Source organism: Lutra lutra, chromosome 6, assembly GCF_902655055.1.
Source record: "Lutra lutra chromosome 6, mLutLut1.2, whole genome shotgun sequence".
Classification (NCBI taxonomy): domain Eukaryota; kingdom Metazoa; phylum Chordata; class Mammalia; order Carnivora; family Mustelidae; genus Lutra; species Lutra lutra.
In genome coordinates, this window is record NC_062283.1 from 27,354,735 (window position 1) to 27,370,690 (window position 15,956).

Consider the following 15,956-nt stretch of genomic DNA (forward strand, 5'->3'; position numbering starts at 1 on the left):
ACATCTCTGCGTTAACAGTTATACAAAATATGGGTATAAAAGTTTATTTTTAATAAAACTGTTACAAATTATGGCCAACCATCATCTTTTCACCAATACTTCAAGCATAAAAAATGAGAATCTTTACAAAAATACAGAGAGACCACAAATTGGTAGCTACCCATAACGTTAAATAAACTGGACTCTTCAGAGTGGGTTCTCAACAGCGTATCATTTTAATTACAGCCATTTGCCTCGTACAGGGAAAACTGACAAGCATCATTGCAACATTGTATTCATGATAATTTAAGTAAACCAAACTGAGTGATACATGCCTAAAAATATCAAGGTTTATACTATCCATTGAACTTAAAGATTAATCTAAGACCTTGATCTAGATTTTGACCTAGACCTAGTTTGTGATCTTGATTAGATTTGGATCTAAGTGGGTCTTTCCCTTGACTTCTTTTTATACCTTAAGCGAAACATAATATGTCTTGGACTCTGTTTTACAAGTGCCTCTAGTTTTGGTGTGAGATGCAGACTTAGAATGTGATTTAGCATTCATTTCTTTCTTGAACTGGGACTTGGACTATGGTCTTGAATTGGATTTAGATCTTGAAAGAGATATGTTTCAGTGTTCGAATCTTATCATCGTCAGAATGGCTTCTGCTATGCTATGGTCTTCTAGCTGGTCTAAGACTATAAAGTCTTCTTTGTATACATGAATGTATGTATGTATTTTAGTGAGAGAGAGCATGAGTGTCAGGGGCAGGAGGACAGGGAGAGAGAATCTCAAGCAGACTCTGTGCTAAGCACCAAACGGGCTTGATCTCACATCCCTGAGATTACAACCTGAGTCGAAACCAAGAGTGGATGCTCAGCTGACTGTGCCACCCAGGGCCCGTAAAATCTCCTCTGGTTGTAATCATAATGCCGGCTTCTTGATCTCCTTTCGTAACTTCAAATTTTAGAACATTTGTATCTGCCGTCATCATAGTGTAAAGAACTGTACACATTCCACCCTCCCTTGGTTTTCACATGATTTGGAGTCTTCTGATCCCCTTGTGCAAACTGTGTTTCATTTTGGCATCCATGAATCCATTTTCTGTCTAAATTATGTAAAGCATCTTTGGTGTCACAGACATCTTCAAGTTGAACATAAGGAAATCCTCTTGGATGATAGGTGTAGAAATCGAATGGAACATACATATCAACTTTAGGACCATAATGACCAAATTTGCATTGTAAATCTTTGGACCAGGTATCGTCGGCCACATTTCTTAATAATAGAGATGGGGTGGGGTGGGGGCCTGGGTGGCTGAATGGGTTAAAGCCTCTGCCTTCAGCTCAGGTCATGATTCCAGGGTCCTGGAATCGAGCCCCACATTGGGCTCTCTGCTCAGCAGGGAGCCTGCTTCCCTTCCTCTCACTCTGCCTTCCTCTCTGCCTACTTGTGATCTTGGTCTATCAAATAAATAAATAAAATATTAAAAAAAAAAGAATAGAGATGGGGTGGGGTGGGAGTGCAAGTAGAAGGACATGACAACATGAGTCTCAACAGGGGTTATTAATGGGCTCAGGAAACCTTGCGTAGATCCTCACTCTCAGCCAGAGGGCTCCACTACGACAGCCATCTGTAAGTTAGACTTAATTTTTAAAAGAGGGGAAAACGTCAAACTTAAAAATCTTGAGAACAGAGTATCATGATTTAGTAAGTGCAGCCAAATGTGTATTTTTTTCAAGTGCTTATCTTTGTGTAATACTTTGTGTAGGACTTTTCAGCTGTGAAAGTCACTAAATCCAAGTATCTAAATAAAGTGAATTTAGATTCAGACCTTTAAATCACTGTGATTTCAGTTTAAAAACACTTTTATTTGTTAAATGTAAAACTTAAAAACTTACCTTAAGGTGAAGCCTCCATAAGCTGAGGTCCATGAATGACTACAGGGATCAGCCCCTCTGACCCCCATGGGACATGTCTCCTGAGCATGTACATTTGCTTTTGTGTTAAGCTGATATTTTGGGGTTGTTTTTTAACTTTAGCATAACCTAGCTTGTTTAAACTAATAAAATAGTTTTTAGTTACTTTTTATCTTCTTTTCTAATTTGTTTTTCATATTTATAATGCATGGAACATATAATGTACATATATATGTCTAAATTATTGTTTTATAAATTTATATATTTTATATCACAATATATATTATATAAGTATATTATAAATATGTATTTATATGTTATTTATTTGCATTATTTATAATATTCATATTATTTATTTTATTTATATTTAACATATATAAATTTATTCAAATTTATATTTAATAATTTGTATTTAAATTAAATAACTTAAATATTTTTAAATTAAGTAATTTATAATTTATATTTAATAATTTAAATTTATATTTATTTATATGTACATTTTACTTATATATTTATATAATATATATTTATATATTATATAAATATATTAAGATATATTTATATATTACAATATAATATATTTACATAGTGGGACATAATTATATAAATCAGAGGTTATATATTATACATTATAATCTTATATCAAGAGGGCTCAAAAATTTTTGGCCTGTAACTTGCATAATCAAAAAAGTTTGGAGACTGCTCTACTACACTGTGCCTCTTGATGGCAGGCACCATGCCTTAGTCACCACTGGAGTCCCCACAATAGGGAGTCCCTTTACATAATGAATTCTCAACATATATTTGAACAAATGAATGTTTTAGTAAATGGATTCCTTTAGAAATGGAAGTGACACCTTGTATGTAGTGTACACTGCCTTAGGAGTGCATGTGAGAGAACCTGGTGACATACTATTTAAGTCATAACTGTGTGAATGGAAACATGTAAGACTGGCCCATTTTTGTCATTTTTAAACTCATAACATTAAAAATAAAATACCAAACATCAAGTTTGCTTTAGTTTATATTGAAAACTTGATAAATTTATTACGATATTCATTTTGGTCCATTTTATTTTTTTTTTTTAAATTTAAGTTCATCTTTAGTTTTTGATGTGGTGTTCAGTGATTCATTTGTTGCATATAACTCCCAGTGCTTATCATGTCATGTGCCCTCCTTAATGCCCATCACCTAGATACCTCATCCCTCCCCCCACCTCCCTTTCTGCAAACCTTGGTCCCTTTTTTTTTTTTTTTAAGATCTTATTTATTTATTTGAAACAGAGAGAGAGTGAGTAAGAGAGAGCACAAGCAAGGGGAGCAGCAGAGGGAGAAGCAGACTCTCCACTGAGCAGGGAGCCCAATGTGGGGCTTGATCCCAGGACACTGGGACCACAACCTGAGCCAAAGGCAGATGCTTAGCCAACTGAGCCACCTAGGTGCCCCTCCCTAACTCTATCTTTAAATAAAAACATTTTACAGTTTAACTTATTTTTACATACATTATCACATTTTATCCTGCCAACAACCCCACTGGGGTAAGATTTTATTTTCCCCATTCAGCTGATTTTTAAAATTTGGAGATTCAGAAAAGGAATCAGTCTTGTTCAAGGTACTAAAATTAGGACCTTAGTGATTCTCCTCTGTCTTCAAATTCTGACTTTATCACTCTTATTGGAGAAGTATCTGAGTTATAGGAGATGGCTCAGGCCAGAGGGATAACAGTACTATATAATTTTGCATATCTCAATATTTTGTAAATAATTGCGTTAAAGAAAAAGCACTTTGTGTCTTTTCTGTTCGAGGCATACCTAACAAGATCAGAAGAGGGAGAGCTGCTGCTTTCCCTGAGTGATGGCTCATAGGCTTTGGTCTCACAGTCCTACCCCAGCTGAAGAAACAGGTGGTGGCTTGCCAAAAGGGCAGTATGTGTATCCAGTTTTCCTTTTTCCCTGATAAACAGTGACATACTGGATCATGTCAATGTATGGCAGAGTTAAAAGGTTACAATAATGAATGGTAAAAGTATCAGGAAGAATACAGGGGTTATTGCATTTGTTTTTGGATAAAACTGTACCAGAGACTTCCATAAGCAACAAATTTTGTAGAGTCATAAAAGCGAGCATTGATACTGAAGATGGAAAAACAACTGAATAATTATTAATAACATTTTTCAAGAGTAAAAATAACTGAGGATTCAAATATTGGAATGAAGATGTTATTAAAAAGAGAGAAACAAAATCCTGGCAATGAAATGAGTCATTGTTACTACCTCTGCTGCTCCTTCTCCTTGCTGCTGTTGAGCTCCTGTGCCTTTGTAGTTGGTAGTGTTTACAATAAGCTTTTAAAGCAGTATTACAGATAATGGAAGTGTAGCTAATATATGAAAACAGCTTGTCTAAGTCAGATGCCACCATCCAAGCCCTTTCTACCTTGCCATGCTGCTTCTTCAATTTCATTTCCAACAGTTAAAAACCCAGGGCTTAGTAGTTTTAATTGTCACAGTTAGGCTTAAAAGATGCTTATTAAAAGATTTACAAGATTTTATCACAAATGGCAAAGTTTCATTCTTTTAATGGCTGAGTAATATTCGTGTGTGTGTATGTGTCTGTGTCTGTGTACACACCACATCTTCTTTATCCATTCACCTGTAGATGGACATTTAGGTTGCTTCCATATCTTGACTACTGTACATAATGTTAAAATAAACATAGGGATGCATATATCTTTTTGAATTAGTGTTTTTGTTTTCTTTGGGTAAATACCCAGTAGTGGAATTACTAGATTGTATGTTATTGCTATTTTTAATTTTTTGAGAAACTTCCATACTGTTTTCACAGTGACTGCACCAATTTACATTCCCACTAACAGTGTTCATGGGTTCCCTTTTCTTCAAATTCTCACCAATACTTGTTATTTCTTGTCCTCTTGTTACTAGTTGTTCTGACTGGTGTGAAGTGCCAGGTGACTGGTTTGAGATGGACCTAAAGGATATATGCTGAGTAAAATAAGTCAGACACAGAAAGACAAATACTGCATGTGAAATCTAAAAACAAACAACCAGAACCAAACCCATAAATAAAAAGAACAAACTTGTTTGCCAGAGGGAGAGGGATCGGAGGATAGTCAAAATGAGTAAAGGGAAGTAGGAGACTCAGGCTTCCAGTTCTGGAGTGAATAAGTTACGGGGACGAAAGGTATAGCATGGGGAATGTAGTTAATGGTATTTTGATAGTGTTGTATGGTAACAGATGGTAAGTACACTTATGAGCATAGCATAATATTTAGAGTTGTTAAATCACTATGTTGTACACCTGAAACTAATGTGACTTTTTTTAATCAACTGTACTTCAATTTAAAAAAAAATTTCTTGGGCACCTGGGTAGCTCAGTGGGTTAAAGCCTCTGTCTTCGGCTCAGGTCATGATCCCAGGGTTATGGGATCAAGTCCCGTATCAGGCTGTCTGCTCAGCAGGGAGCCTGCTTCCCCACCCCCCCACCCCACCCCCGCCTGCCTCTCTGCCTACCTGTGATCTCTCTGTCAGATGAATAAATAAGACCTTAAAAAAAAATTTCTTATCCAAGTTAGCTACTGGCTAACTTCATATTTTTTTTCATATTTTTTTTTCTGCCTTCAATTTTATTACAACTTCATTGTTTTTAATTTCAACACTTTTTTTTTTTTTCAGTTTAATGGTTGGAACAGATTTTATTTCTTAAGTTGTATATGGAACCATAAAAATGTTGAAAATAGGGACTTTATCTTATCATTTCTTTACTGTGCTCCACAGTGGTGATTCCAGTTTTAGGAATGCAATAGCTGCAATAGGTGCTCCATAGATGGTACCACCTATCATGGGTCAGACAGTGGTAGAGCACTTTCTGTGTGTTTGTTCAGTGAATCACAGAGACCAACACAGCTAACTAGGGGAGCCAGGATTCTAACTCAAACAGGCTCTTTGTGCCTGGCTTCTCTCATGAGCATTTATTGGTTTTGATTTAATCAGTGTCATTTTATTTAAAAAAAAACTTATTTTGAAGTTGAACAGTTACTACAGACCTATTTATGAAATGTGATATACAAATGTAATAAAACATTGCAAGTGTAAAACAAAATGCATCCATTTGCATAGATAGAATTACTTTTATTTTCTTGTCTTTTTCATTTTGCTAATTGAAGTTGCCTTCTAATGAAAATTTTTTTTCTGCCAAAAGACTAAATTGAAACAAATGAGTTTGATTTATCAGCTAATGTTAAATTGATTAAATGTCTACCTTTAGGTCTGAAATTCAGTGTATCATGTTCAAATGATGAAACTGATACTCTATGCTAAATGTGTACAGTGTTCTTTAATATTCTATGTTAGTGTAATTCATAATCTGTTTTACCAACCAGACTTTAACTTTGAAATGGGATATGTTGTGATATCCTTGCTCATTTTTAAGTCTTGAAAGCTATTTGTGATGTATATGAATGCTAAACTCTTATGAATATAAATCCTTTCTTACAAATGGAAAGCATAAGCCATGAAATAATTTTATTCTTATTTTCAGTGCTGGTAGTATTTTCTATTTTCATAAGGCAGAGTTTTCCTATTCATATTTAAAAGCTAGGAGATCATATTAATTAAAGCCAGAAAAATAAATATCCTGAGAGAGAAAATAGAGAACTGTAAAGGTTGAGATTATTCATTCACATACTACATATGAAAGGTATCCTCTCCTCAAGTGTTCATTTTTAAAATCTCTGATATGGCAAAAGACATTTATCAGTTTAGGAAAAGAGATCAATTTAGGAATGAGCCAACTAAAATATGAAGACCTGAAACTTAAAACCCTTTCTCTATTCCAACAAAAACTAATTTTGGGGCTGCCTGGGTGGCTCAGTGGGTTAAGCATCTGCCTTTGGCTCAGGTCATGATCTCAGTGTCCTGGGATTGAATCCCACATCGGGCTCTCTGCTAGGCAGGGAGCCTGCTTCCTTCACCCTCTCTCTCTCTCTCTCTCTCTCTCTCTGCTTGCCTCTCTGCCTACTTGTGATCTCTCTCTGTCAAATAAATAAAATCTTAAAAAAAAAAATAATTTTGTTGCAAGATATTTAGGCCTTTCTGTTTGTCTGCCAATATTGATAGTTTTTGGTTACCTTTTTTTAATAGGCAGTAATTTCAATAATGTGCCTTCAGAGTGTAATTGAGTAGATAGTTTATTTAGAAAAAAATACCCCAAAGCTCTTTCATGTAGTGTTTCAGTTTGACCCAAAAAAAGTACATTGTGGGATATTTTTAGTATTTTTCGATCTATTTTTGTCTGTAGACTAGGACTGATAACTGATTTAGGGCATAGGGGTTAAAAACAGGAAATGTGGTTTATAAAGTAGGTAGTATCTCCAGAGTTTCCAAAGTTTGATTTCTTATAGTATTGACTGAAGAATATCATGTTTCAAAACAACATTAGGCAGCGTACCTTGAAATCAGTCTATGTTTAAAGGAGTTGTCTGTCCAATTATGACAGGAAATGCTTCATGGAAAAATTTGCATTCTTGGTATAGGTTCAAATAGTACAGCAGTTGCTTTCTGTAATTGCACAGTGCTCTTTTCTCTCTAGCTCTTTTTTTTTTTTTAAAGATTTTATTTATTTATTTATTAGAGAGAGAGAGCGCGCGAGCACAGGCAGAGTGGTAGGCAGAGGCAGAGGGAGAAGCAGGCTCCCCGCCGAGCAAGGAGCCCGATGTAGGACTAGATCCCAGGATGCTGGGATCATGACCTGAGCCGAAGGCAGCCGCTTAACCAACTGAGCCACCCAGGTGTCCCTCTAGCTCTTTTTTACACAGTCTTTATGTAGTTAGATTGAGTATAAGTCTTGTGTAAATTTTAGTAAATTTCCTTTGATCTTTGTGTTTTGGTTAAAATTTTATTTTAGTATTCTAGTGGAAGGTTTTGTCATTGTCATAATTGAGAAAGAGCATATATTATAGTTATTAAATATCATAATTAGGGAATCCAAGTTAAAATAAAAAGGTATAAAAAAGCAGAGTTATAATTTTGTATGGCTTTGAATGACAGCTTGGCAGAAGTGATCAAAACTAAAAACCTTTGACTCAGCAATCCCATTGCTAGGAAAATATCTTACATAAATTATTCTATGAGAATACGAGGTTGATATTCATTGCAGCATTATTAGTAGTATGTACTGAAAGTCAATGTAATTGTCTAATAGAATAAATTATGAACAGAATAAAATTAATAAATTAGAATAAATACAGAATAAATAAATTGTGGCACATCTATTGCATAAAATACCCAGCAGCCACTGAAAATAATAAGGTAGATATGTATATACTGGCATGGAAAAATGTTTGTGATTTATTACAAAATGAAGTAAGCAAGTTTCAAGAAGAAATGTGTAGTGTAATCTCATTTTTGCAGGAGAAAAGTTTATATTCATTAAAAGAGATTTGGAAGAATACATACCAAACTAGAGAGAAGGACGAAAGAGTTTATTGGACTTCTTGTTATTATGAAAACATATACTTCTGTGTTTTAATTCTTTTCAATTAGTATTTGATTTTTTTTTTCAAAATAAAAAAATCAAGAAGAAAGGTTGATCAATCCAAAATGTTTACTATTATGTTTTTTTAATATAGACATTCTTTAGAGAAGTCTGCCTAGCAGTTTTTCCAAAATTATTATTAATTTTAAAGATTTTATTTATTTACTTGATAGAGATCACAAGTTGGCAGAGCAGGAGGCAGAGGAGGGGGGAATTAGGCCCCCTGCTGAGCAGAGAGCCCGATGTGAGGCTCCATCCCAGGACCCTGAGATCCATGACCTGAGCTGAAAGCAGATGCTTAACCCACTGAGCCACCCAGGTGCCTCAGCCAGAATTATTAATTATAAGAAAAATCAAATCTGCTTATAAAACACTTTTTAATATATAAAACATTTTCCCATATGTCAAAGAAAACTTGAAGCTCCAGCGAATTAGCTGATTTTCCAGCTAAGATGTAAATCCAATTCTTTCTTTACACATCCATACATTATCTATTATAGCTTATCGCTAGGTATTATTCCATGAGATCAGCACAAAAATAATAGTAAGATCCTTTCAACATGTCAGGGGACCGTTTTCTCATAAATGGTCCTGAGGATTTCATCAAACAGAGCCCTATTTACCAATTTGAGTTTTAGTGTTTGGCAAACAGTTTTCTTTCATACAGTTGCTTTCTTGTGCTGTTTTAGAGACAATGTAAAGCTCTCTCCCATGTGCAATGTATGCCCTGTGAGGAGGAGGGCTTTATTTCTTATGAATTTGTTTTTTGTTTGTTTGGTTGGGTGGTTGGTTTTGTTTTGTTTGGTCACTACTATAACCCCAGCACCTGGAAGAGAATCTGACCTGTAATAGTAATAGGCACTCAAAAATATTTTTAGTAGTATGCCTATTCCAAAACCAACTGTCCCCCTTATGTGATTAAAAGAAGAAACTGACAAATATGGCAAGAAAAAAAAATATTTCTTACCCACTTTCATGTATGAATATAAAGACCTTCATTATTGGAGAAGATGGTGTGTGGTCCAAGCCCAGTTACAGGAAGCCCACCCTGCAAGAAGGAGCCTTGCTCAGGTTCTTGCTCAGAGTAGAGACGAGCTTTGTTTTCTCCATGGGGAATTTCCACACTGGGCTACTAGATTAATTGCTAAGTGATAGTCTAGATTGATACCGTGTGGGTGGGGACACTTTTTTGTCAAATATCATGACACATTCTAATTTTATATTCAGAAAGTAGAGGAGATACATATTGTAAATACTTAGAAGTTGTTCTCATTCCTTTGGAAAGTTGTGGGGGTTTATCTAAGAGGAACCTTTTTAAAAACAATACTTATTACTACATCATAATAATGTAACATTTGTAACTCCAAGAAACAAGTCAGTTTGCCTTATTTTTTCTGTGTGCACTGTTCACATGGACAGCTCATTTCCTAGTAGTACTGTAAATAAATGTGGTATTTATGGCCCACTTTAATGTTGGAGCTAAGGTTAAAACCCTGGTTTCCTAACACATTTACTAAGTGTTCATTATGTTCTAATATGTCTGGGCTTCTTCCTGAGTAGCACATAATGAGCATTCAATAAATGTAAAGGTTTATTATTTGAAATAAGCTATTTGCTAATTAAGTATATAGCCAGAAAAACGAAGCATATTTGGAAAACCTATATTTAGACTCAGCAGTATTCCATTTTGTTATACATAATTGATTCAAATTATATTTTTCAAATGGATCCTACAGAATTATTTCAACAGAACTGTTTTTGTTTTCTTGAATCCTATGAAAAGTAAGAGATATATGCTTTAGCAGAGAGTATCTCCTTTACACATAAACTGAGGCACTTACATTTTTAGTGGATGATGGCTCAAGTACAAAATTCATATTATAGAATCCTACATGCATTAAAATTTTTCTCTGATGTATTTGTTCACTCATTCATTCCTTTATCACTTTATTTAAGAGGGTTAAGGGAACTTACTAGTGAGCAAGCCATACATGATGTTTGCCTTCTTTCTTCATTCATAAATATTTTTGAACTTGTGCCTCAGACCAGCCACTGTAATGGGTATTGAGGATAAAAAGATGTGGTAAATGGAGGACAATGCCTATGCCTGTGGAGTTAACAATCTAGCAGGGTAGATAGTTATCAATTAAGTAGTCATGTAAATCAATGGAAAGCTGCTACAGTGGGAGAAGAGGGAGTTGGTGCTGAGAGGACATGAGAGGTGATCTAAGTGTATCACCTCTGAAATACAAGGGAGAGTCAGCTGGTTGTAACCAGTAATACTTCCTCCCATTTGCTGACTGCCCGACAGATATACTGTTAGCCTCTTAGAAGCATTATTTCATTTATTAAATGGTATCTCTGTTTGATAAATGAGAAAGCTACACATTAGAGATGTTCAGAAACTTTCTGCAAGATGATAGCTTAGTAAGTAACGTGAGTATTTGAGGTCAGCACCTGCATCTGCCTTCTGTTCAAATGTATAATTCTGATTTACCCAGGCCATTACTCAGGTGTCCCCGTAGAAGTCAGTTCTTCCCTAACCATTGCTGGTATGTTATGTTCAGCCATTTTTTCCAAACCAATGCAAAGTGTGACAAAAACAGTTCCACTAAAATTACAACTTCTAGAGAACTTTGTGTAAACTAGAAAAATAAGTGTATAGTCAAAGACAGATCTCGTTATTGCACATCCCAGTAGCATTTGATATTGTATCTGGGCTGTCTGCTGCTGTCATGTTCTAATACACACATTTAGCTGTTCAGAGATTGCTAGTGCCACTCAAAAGAACTTTGCCTACAATTAAGCTGTAGCCAGGGCGTTACATGATGGATTATAGTATCCAAACTTCTAAACCATGCGTTTCAGAAAAAGAAATTGGCTCCCTTCTTCTAGTTATCATACATTTTACCCAACTATTTATGTCTTTCTTTTTAAAAAGTACCTTAAATATGTGTACTGCTTTGCAATCTACAACATGTCCTCTACCACATAAACTCTCCTAGGGTGGGTCCATGTCTGTTTTGCTCACTTTTTTATACCATCATCTGGCGGTGCCTAGCACATAATTGATGCACAACAAATATTTAAACAATAAGGAGATAAATATATATCATTTTTATAACAGCTTTGATAGCAAAACAGGCATTGTAATCTCTACATTTTGTAAACTAAGCTGCTATCTAAAAGGTGAACTGATTTTTGTCTAGGGCCTTATCATTAGCATATAGGTAAGCCAGAACTTTGATCCCAAGTGTTCTGGCTTTACATTGAGTGTTCTTTCTATCACCTCAATGAACTTAAAAGTCTTCATCAACCATTAATGTTAATAATATTAAAACTAGAATAATATGTAGTGAGAAGAAAACACACTACCAAAATTAACTACAAAATCATCCCTTTGTCGTAGTCATCATAGACCTTTTGAAAATAGTACCATAACCAAAAATCAAATCCTGGTCCTGCCCCCATGAATCATGGTCCCTTTAAACTCTGCCATCCACTTTAAGACCTGAGGCACTTTAATAACAAAATTTATGTACAGCTCTTCTCTGAGAGCTATGGGATCTTTCTTACTACCTCTTGCTTGCTTTCCAAATCTAACCCATTCCATTCAAGCAACTTAGCTGTCAGTGAAATCACAGGGAAGACCCAACTTTATATTTTACAAAACCTAATTCTGTTTCTTTCAGCTCTGAGTAATTGAATTTCTGTCCTTTTGGCATGATTGCCTTGTACTTTCCTCTTCCAGGTCAGTAAAGAGCAAATTTGTCACTCTAACCACCAAAAAGAAGATTGCTACCTTCTGTCAGCTGTGTTTTGATGGGGTCCTTTGACACCAGTACCACATAAGCAAGCAAGGCAAGCTCGTGCATCCTACCAGGATGCTATAGGCTTTTTGGGGTACATATTTTTAAAAGAACTGACAATCTCTTATAGCTGGATTTGGAGCAATATTTTAAAACAGAAAACTCACCAGGCACTTAAACCCAGGGGGTTAATCTGTGTTTATTTTTTTAGAAACACATCTGAAAGTCTCAGTGTGGACACCTGAGTGAGTAGGATAGGTGCTAGGGAGGATAGACTAGTGTGTAGGGTGTGATACTGGTTTTGTTTCTCCTTCGGCTGATAACAGGCTATAGAGTGGAGTAAAGAGAAAGGAATTGAAATTCTTAACTAGGAAGACCACAAAGATCTTATCTGTTTGATGTTTGTGAACCTTCAGACCTCAGTCCCTAGACACTGACGCTGTCTAGTCTCTAAGTCCAGTGCCCTTCCTCCACACCTCCCCAGTACTAATCTTTAACCTTTCAAGAACTTAAGAAAAATAGAAATTGTAAGTAAATGTTTTACAAATTAGTATAAATTGTATTACAAAGATTTTTTTCTCACAATATAAAACCCTTTCATACCACGTATTTGCTACATGCGACTTAGACACACATGTGAATACCAATACATTAGGATAAAATTTAATAACTAAAACTTTGAGGTCTTAATACATACTGAGGATATACACATGCTCTACTTGAAAGACTTAATGTCTCATTACCTCTGATGTGAGCCTTTCAGGGTCCACCATGGAGTAGAATTTCAACAAATGGATGTTAAATGAATTAATGAGAACTTTAGCCATTCCCTTAGAACTAATAACAATTTCAGCCCAATATGCAATAAAAATAATTCTCTCTGTATTTAACACAATGGATTTTTGTAGAGAGGCAATCAATGACTTATTTTTATTTTAAAAGTTTTTATTTTTAAGTTATTAACACCAGCATATGCATTGCTTTGGAAGGTTGTAATAATATTTCACAAATCTCCCATCTCAAACTAAGCATGCATTTTTCAGACGTGTTCAATTTAATGCTGTCTTTTTGAACCCATACTGACATGATGTGTGGCTTGACCAAGAGCTCTCTTTCTGTTCATTCCTAGGGCCAGAAATTTTTTTCCAACATTACCACTTAATCTCTTAAAGTGGTTGTTGGGGTTATTTTGGAGGGGGGGTACAATTATTTCATTTTGTTTCTAGTCATAAAAATTAAGTCTCCAAGAGATAGAATTTTTTTTTCCTCATTTTTTTCAGGTTGAGGCTGTGTGTTCCTTCTAACATATTATCCTTGTGAAACCTGTGGTCAGCCTAAAACAGGAACCTTGTTTTTGTTTTCATATTATTTATCAACAGCAATATAGTTCTAATGGCTGAAAGTATCTTAGTTTTTATTCTTACTATTCATAGCTTTGCTTTAGAATTATATTGAGTAATTTAGATTTATCTCTTTTACAGGGTGTTTTATTAGTAATGCTCAGTCTGATGGGTTCTTGCCAGGAAATGTTTTTCCTATCACGGTCAGAGTGGGAGTTGAGTTGATAGCATGTGACACTGGCTTGCTTTATTCTAACTTTAATTTTCTGCTTTTTAGTCAGCACTCTGGCCCCACTCTTGTCTTTTACATTGAAGAATCTTAGAAGTTAAAAACTGCCCTGACATTTCTAATCATCATTGCTAGAACATTGCTAGCACCTAAACTCCTGACATTTGTTCAGATAGTAGTATTGACAGAATCCTGGTTTTCACAAACAGCTGAGACTATTGAATTTCTTACTCTTAAGTTCCTTACATCATCACTGGCTTAAGATCGTGCTTATATTTTTAGTAACTATATACATGGTTATGTATATATGTATATAAGTATGTATGTGTGTATGAGCTAGTCTTTCACGTATTGCAATTTAAAAATTCTTGACCTGAGAACGGTGGTTATGAATTCTTGAACTGGAGAACCCTTCCGTGCTTTCCTCCACTCACCCTAAGAGAACTGCCTGGAGAACAAGGGACAAGAGGAGTCCTTTTGACTGGGATGACCATAGTCACCAGAAACAGATGTCACAGCCAGATCTCCCTGTTGCCTTGACTATATATAACAGATGAACAATCCAAAGGAACAACTCTGTGGTATGACTTTCCCCTTAGAGGAAGAAAGCTTTTCTGGTCTTGAGCACAAGGTAGTCTATTTCACTTTCACTTACAATAAGTTCCTGATATTTTTCTCTCCTACCTTCTAGATAAAACTTGTACCTTTCAATTAGTTGACTTCAACTAACTTCTGAATATTTTTTGCTCTTCAACAGTTTTCTCCTTTTTTCCACCAGAAAAACAGAATTAATAACACTTGATCCTTGTATCCCAAAGTATATATAAATTGGCTCCTCAAAAGAAAAATAGTGTACCTATTTATGTACCATTGCATATGACAGAACCGAAAGCTTGTTATATATTTAGAATCTGAAAATGCCAATTCAGAAAGCTTATTATAGTTCTTGGCCTTTAATCTCAACTTTTCTAAATAATCAGTAGCTTAGATGACATTATAAAAAAAGATTCTCCTTAATATTTTTACTGTTAAAATCCATGATTTTACAATACAGGAGACTTTTCTCTGTTCTATAGGAAAAGATTTCTCAGTATTTGCAATTAATTCTAGAAGGCATTCTGAAGTAATATTCCACTCCAAGTAAATGTAATTTCTTTAGAGTTACAGTAAAGTAGCATTTTGTTTTATATTTTTTCCTACAAAATTATAGTAATAAAAGTTCTTACTGAGCCTGTGGATACCAGGACTAATCACATGCATTATCTCCTATAATCCTCACTGTAAACCTACAAGATAAATACTGTTCTTATATTCTAATAGAAGAGAAAACTGGGCTCTCAGTCTTCTTGCCAGAAATCATGGTTTGTAGCTGATGAAGCTGGGGTTTGATCCAAGATATTCTGACTTAAGACTCCTATACTGTTAAATCTTGTGCACACCTGCTTTTGAGTACCTGCTTTTGAGTGAAGTAGTATTTGTTAATTCTCTACTGTCCTGAAATCTTATATTTTGTCCAGTTTTTAACTTGCTTTACAGAATCAGATTGTGACTTTGTCAAAAATTTCTCCCAGAAGTAATTTTTTAAGAGCAAAATGGTCATTCTGGGGGCACCTGGGGGGTTCAGTGGTTTAAGCCTCTGCCTTTGGCTCAGGTCATGATCTGAGGGTCCTGGGATCGAGCCCCACATCAGGCTCTTTGCTCAGTGGGGAGCCTGCTTCCCCTCCCCCTCTTTCTGTGTGCTGCTCTGCCTACTTGTGATCTCGCTCTCTCTACCAAATAAATAAAATATTTTAAAAAATGGTCATTCTGCATGACTTAACTTTTACCTTTGGAAATAAAATGTTATAATAGATAATTTAGCTTTTATAAGCTTTGGTGAATATCTTCTGTCTTTTGGGGGGCTCTGCTAATGTAAATGTGTGTGTGCATACACACACACACAGATATGAAGAAACTGAAGGATAGTTTTAGATTTCAATTTTGAAAGAGACTGACCATCAGTTTCAGAAAAATAATGACAGAAATGGAAAAACAATGAAAGAAAATGCCTAATTTTACTTTTTTTTTTTTTTTAACCTGTACGAAAATAGTCCTTTTACCATTTGGTCCTCAAAAGGAAATAGAAGGTG

General features: G+C 35.1%; 1 protein-coding gene and 1 pseudogene across 3 annotated transcripts in view; one reads left to right on the top strand and one right to left on the bottom strand.

Moving 5' to 3' along the window:
• The window catches only part of EXOC2 (exocyst complex component 2), a 269,449-nt gene that overhangs the window by 229,161 nt on the left and 24,332 nt on the right, over nt 1-15,956 (top strand). The window lies entirely within an intron of this gene.
• LOC125102521 (serine/arginine-rich splicing factor 10-like) lies at nt 361-12,324 on the bottom strand (annotated as a pseudogene).